At 37.1% G+C, this 6,117-nt stretch overlaps 1 pseudogene; it reads left to right on the plus strand.

Moving 5' to 3' along the window:
* The first annotated feature begins 2,025 nt into the window (after positions 1 to 2,025).
* Positions 2,026 to 3,669, plus strand: LOC149141245 (uncharacterized; annotated as a pseudogene).
* Positions 3,670 to 6,117: the final 2,448 nt, after the last annotated feature.

Below are 6,117 nucleotides of genomic sequence, written 5' to 3' on the forward strand. Positions count from 1 at the left end.
CATTATGGAGATGTTGAGATTAATAAAAAAATGAGAAATTTAGTGATGTCCATGGATAAATGGGAGATAGAGAGAGATAAACTTAGGTTTCCATGGAATTAAGTCAACTAGTATGAGTTTTCTATAATTGAGGAGAGGCTAAGAGCCCAATTTTAACAATTATATAGAATTACATTGACACACACACACACACACACACACACACACACACACACACACACACACACACACACACACACACAGAGAGAGAGAGAGAGAGAGAGAGAGTTGAATAGTGAATTTTGCCCAGGGGTTTTTTGCCACTTTAGATGTTCAATGTTGTATGTATTTACTGAATGGTGTTCCCCTACTTTCATCTATTTCTATTCTACAAATTCACATGTTTAGGTAATTAGTGGTACATAAGTGGATAAGTTATTGTCTATCGCATATAAGTGGGAAGAAGTGTAGGAAAGACTCTCTTGAAACGTAAAGAAAATTTAGGAAAAAGATTATTGGTCCTCTTTAAAACTTATCCTTTTCTTTGAAAAACATTAAGCCAGGTGCCAAAGGTCAAATTTAAAGGAAAGCCTTGAAATTCCAATAAAAACGAACAATCCATTAGGAACATTTCAAAGAAGGGATGGATAGATAATCGACTATCACTCAAAAGATACCTATGATCTAGGTGGATGTTGGTGGCCACCCACCTATCCCACTTGGACCCCCACAACTGTCTCTTCCAATTTTTCAGTTTCCTTAATTGTATCACAATTTACTATTTTTAGCAGTTTTTTGGGTCCTGAACTTCCAGAGCCGTTTTGAGGCCCTAAACGACATTTTTGGGAAATATCAGAGAATCATGGTCCATCAACCATGTTTTTGTTTCCAAAGTTTTATTCCTTAGATACATATTTCTAACGAGCTATTGTGCATGACAAACAGAGATCGTATACCAAAGTTACGATCCTGGGAAATTGATGTACCAATTTACCTGAAATGGGGCCCACAGTTTGGCATTTCATCTCCTAGGGTTAGGCTTTTGGATGTTTAGGGTTTTCCATTATTTCTCAAAAATAAATAGGCCTTTGAGCCTCATTGTAACATAGTTGAGAGGCATGTAGCCACCACATATCTTCTCAAAGGTAAGCTGCCATCGCCCTAGCTAGTTTATTTCCATTTCTGTTTGTAAGAATATTTCAATATTTTACATTAATGAAATGAAGCATTATTTCCATTGCATCTTTGTGTTTATGGTTATTTCTATAATTTGTTGCATTCCTGTATAAATCCGGATCATTGGTATCAGAGCAGTCTATTTTTTTCTCTGTTTTTCTTTGCATGTCCACAGCGAGGTCAGGATATAAGGAGTTAGGGCTTGAACTAGGCGAACCTTTGCAAGACTAGCCTTACAAACCCAAAAGGCCTCCCATGACAGATGAAAAGAAAGATGAGGGGGTAGGAGATCCTATCAAAATCTTGCTTGAAGAGGCCCTCGAGTGGCAAAGGATAGACAACTTTGCCCAGATCCTTCAACGGCTACACAGAGGTGCTGCATCAGCTTCCAACAGCTACTCTGGAAATGCCACACCCTTTAAGGTACAAGTTAATTTGGAAATCCCCATATTTGAGGGTTAGATAGATGCAGATGCTGTAGATAAATGGTTAAATTTACTAGAAGGGTATTCTTTTCATGATTTTTCCAGTTAGGAAAATATTACTTTCGCTCTTCTCAAAGCAGCCCCGCATGTCAATGATTGGTGGGAAACCTACTATGAGTAGAAGGATGAAAGTAAAGGCCCACTATTTTCAGTCGTGTCCACTTGGAATTCATTCCAGGATGCCATCAAGGAGCAGTACTACACTGTAAAAAGCTATGAGGATAAATACATAAAGTGGACCATGCTGCAGCAGGGACGGGGCCAAGATGTGCCAGAGTTCACAAAAAATTTTCGTACCCTTCGCACACAGTTAGGTATTAAGGAATCTGAGCTACATTTGGTACTCAAATACTGTGGCTGCCTACACAGATACATCCGGGATGAGATGGATTTCCTGAACATCTTCACTTTCAGCATGGTGTATCGATACGTTGTCAGATCGAGCAAAAGTTTAACAAGAAGCGAGACTTTGGATCTACAAATCCGAAGCAAGGGAAAATCTTCCCCAAATCGCAGAACCACGGACAAATCTAAGACAGGGAAACCCAAGACAACCCGTGGAAGCCACAAGAAAAGAACAACACCATGAAGTTGAAGAAGGACAAATGAAAGTGGTGTGAGTTCCATAAGAGCCCAACTCACAACACGAGTGTGGGACGAAGCAGTCGCTAGTGGCTGAGTTGAAGGCTTCAGAATCAGATGCATGTTCTGACCTTGAGTCAGAACCAAACAAGGGGAATGGAAAAGGGAAGTAGATCATTGACGCAGAGCCCAGTGCCACTACTCCCACCACCAAGATCTAGAAGAATGAGCCCGAAGATCCAGAAGTGGGGGAGATTCTTTTCCATTCACAAATGTGGGTGAAGGGTTCGCCGCTACAATTTAATGTCGATAGTGGTAGCCAAAAGAACCTCATTTCAGCAGAGGTCATGAAGAGGTTGAGCCTACTGACTACACCACACCCGCAGTCGTAAAGTATCGGGTGGCTTCACAAAGGACGAGATCTCTGAGTTCGCCAGTAGTGCCGCCTTCCATATAGCATCAAACCCTTCACAGATGAGGTATTGTGTGATGTTGCACCTTTGGATGTTTGTGATGTATTATTAGGCAAACCATACTTGTGGAGGCAACATGTTGTGTATGAGTCAAGGCCTCACGCTGTCATTATTTCGTTGTGTAATTAATTATACAAGATATAGAGGTAGCCCCATCTACTGCCACCTCTTTAATCTCTACTAAGAAAGCCAGTAAGATCATCTCCCAGACTAGGAAATTTATTCTATGTCTGGTTCGCTCTCAAAGTAAAGGGAAGATCATAGCCACATCCATGACCTCTGGGAAGGGTTCCTGCACGTAGTGGTAGCAACAGGTGGATACAGTCATGAAAGAACATAAGAACATCTTCTCCCCACCCACAGTGGTATCGTTGCACTGTTAGGACAAGAATTCCTTCGATTTGACTCCCAAAGCACCTCTACCCAAAGGGCCAATATATCGCCGCTCCGTTCTGAAAAATGACAAGTACAAGAAGTGACATGGTCCTTGCACCAGTACCAAGGTTGTGGGGAACAATTTGTTTCCCTATATTAGCATTTTTGTGCACTTGATCATAATACTAACGGGTCAATTTCAGTGGATAAATTCTTATATGTTCCAAGAGTTTATATTGAATCCACTTTCTTAGCGATTTTTGAGAATGTTAGATTGTTTGAACTTAAAAGATTTCTTAGTCTTTTTATCATCCTTTAGCTCCAGATAAAGTATTCAAAACAAAAATAAAAAAGAAATTGAATTGATTTTCAAGGTTAATGATTCAAATGGAAATTGGAAAGTGACACTCGAAGATATGGTTGAAGTGTTGTTGGATATGACAATATCTTATATTTTTGAAGAGCAGTGACAACAAGTTGTGTGTCATGTTTTGGAGGAAGTGGTATATTCAAAATATTGTGGTTTGACAATTTAATATTTTGTCCAGATTCTTGGCATGTTCATTTTGAATATGGAGGTTGAAGTGTTGGTGGATTGAAGACTAGTGTCTCTATCCACATTGCTCCATATATTCTTCATTTATTTTCTTTTTAACAATTTACATTGGAAGATGAGCATTAGAATTTGTGAAAACTTTAATTCCTTGCAAAGTTGATTGTTGGTTTGATCTTTCGTCCAAGATGGGTACCATACTTTTGATGGGGAGGAAATTGGATAGAATGCGTAGGAATAAGAGAAAATGTGGGTGATCCTATCTTTTTTTAGAAGGGAATACACCCTATGTCACTTGCTCTTATTGCGTAAGAAAGAAGTATATCTTTGAGGAGAGGAAAGAGGCACAATATGGAGAGATTGATTTTAACATAGTCAGCAGCTATCAATTTTGTTGATGATATGAATCCTAATGTTATTCAATGGGCTGGGCTTGTATATGAGCATGCCCTAGTGGTAGTAAAGGTTTTTTTTTGGAAATTATTAGGAACCCCAACTCATGTACAATTTTAATAAAAGGACATAATGATTATACTATCGCTCAAGTTAAGTAAGTTGTTAAGAGGATTGTTCAGGGGTGTTGAAGCCTTTATTGAAGCCTTATTATTGGTACTCGAGAATCTAGAGAAAAATATGAATTATTGGTTTAAATCATCATAGAGGAGAGTCCTATTCCTTCTTTAATATGTTTCTTTAAAATATTCCTGCAAATGTTCAATTGAGTGAGATCTTGTAATATTTTACAGAGTGTTCTCACAAAACGTTTCTGCAGTGTTTTTTGAATAATGTTTATTAAGAAACATTTGTTTAGTAGTGGCATTCATTCAATCACAGTATCAACATTGTTTATACAGAACAATACATTGCCGGTTTTATAGAATTAATGCAATGATGAAAATTATATCTCCTTTCCATTGATATCAAAGGGGAAGGTAAGCATAGGTTATGTGGAGCAATGAGAAATATCTTTCATGACTAAAATGGAGATGATGATGTGTTTAAATCAATTCCAAAGGGGGGAATTGTTGGCATTATTTTCATTGATGGAAACTAATAATTGAAGGAATGCAAGGAGGAGAAAGGACTAATAGCAAGGAGCAACAAGAAACAAAAAGACAAGGAGAAGCAGCAAGGTAAGAAGCAAAAAGGCAAGGAGTAACACTAAGGCAAGTAGCATCAAAAACTCAAGGAGAAGAAAGAAGGTACAAGGAAAGGAGAAGAAACAAGGCTAGGGGCAACAACAATGTGAGGATAAACAATCCAAGGAGCATCAAGAAGCAACAAGGAAAGGAGGAGCAGGAAGGAAAAGAAGGAAAAAGCGTAGTGAAGAGGTAGCAAAGAAGAAAATATGTAATTGAAAAGGAGCAGTGAGGATGTAGGAATGCTAGGAGCAAGAAACAACAAAAGAAGGCAAGGTATGCATGAGAAAGGGCAAAGGAACATCACATAAACTGATAATTCGATAAAACATTGATTCTCATGTTGATGGCTTGATGCTTGGATAATGTTGGAAATATTGTTTAATGAAGAATTTGTTGTGGCTCTAATTTATTGTTAAGATAAATTTTTGTGATGTAAAGGCAAGACTCCCAGGTGAAGGAAAAGATGTTGCAGAGATTGTTGTGATGCATTAATGATAAAATTTGGTATTTGATGTTTGCATTAGGTGCATGCATTTAATAATTAAATGTGGCTGAAATTAATATTGGATAGATTATTTATTTTGTGTTCTAATATTCAAAATATGAAGAGTTTGGAAAAGAGTAAGTTGAAGGCAACCATTCAAGCCTATTCACTTCATATTTCTATGTGGGATACAAACATCATGTTATCACTTTGTAATTTCTATGGTTGCAAAACAAAATCATAGAGGTAATGACCAACAACTTTGGAAGCTCAGATCTAGCCCTACTAGCTTTAAAGAGGGCTCTCTGTTAAATTTAGCTTTGCTTTGACTAAGGATTTTAGGCTAGTTGTTAATGTGTTTACTTGGTTTTTTTAAAAGAGGGTTTGTTTGATAAATTGATCAGATCACCATTGGGATGTGGAGTCATCTTTTTAATCAAGGATCTGTACAACATTTAAGGGAAGTTTTCACATGGCAAGATCACCATTGGGATACAGATTCATCTTTTAGATCAAGGATCTGTACAACATTTAAGGGAATTTTTCAAGGGAAAGTTAGTCCACCCACTAGACCCTTTAATCTAGATGAGATGGAAAGAAGAAAAGAAAAGATTCAATCAAGTAAAAGAGTAGTGAAGAATTTCTTTACTTAATATCAGTTGAGAAACATTAAGAATTGTTAACATCGATTACAAAATGTTAGAAGAAAACTATGTACTTATATTGTCTGTTTAATAACTAAGAATAAGAAAACATAAGCGTGATAGACAAAGAAAATAAACAAAGAACAATATATGCACTTCACCTATCAACTAAGTGCAAGAATCCTATGAATAACATAAAAATAAAAATATATTAATTTTATTAA

This window comes from Pinus tabuliformis, chromosome X, assembly GCF_031772625.1.
Source record: "Pinus tabuliformis cultivar Carrire ecotype Pingquan chromosome X, CPIR1, whole genome shotgun sequence".
Classification (NCBI taxonomy): domain Eukaryota; kingdom Viridiplantae; phylum Streptophyta; class Pinopsida; order Pinales; family Pinaceae; genus Pinus; species Pinus tabuliformis.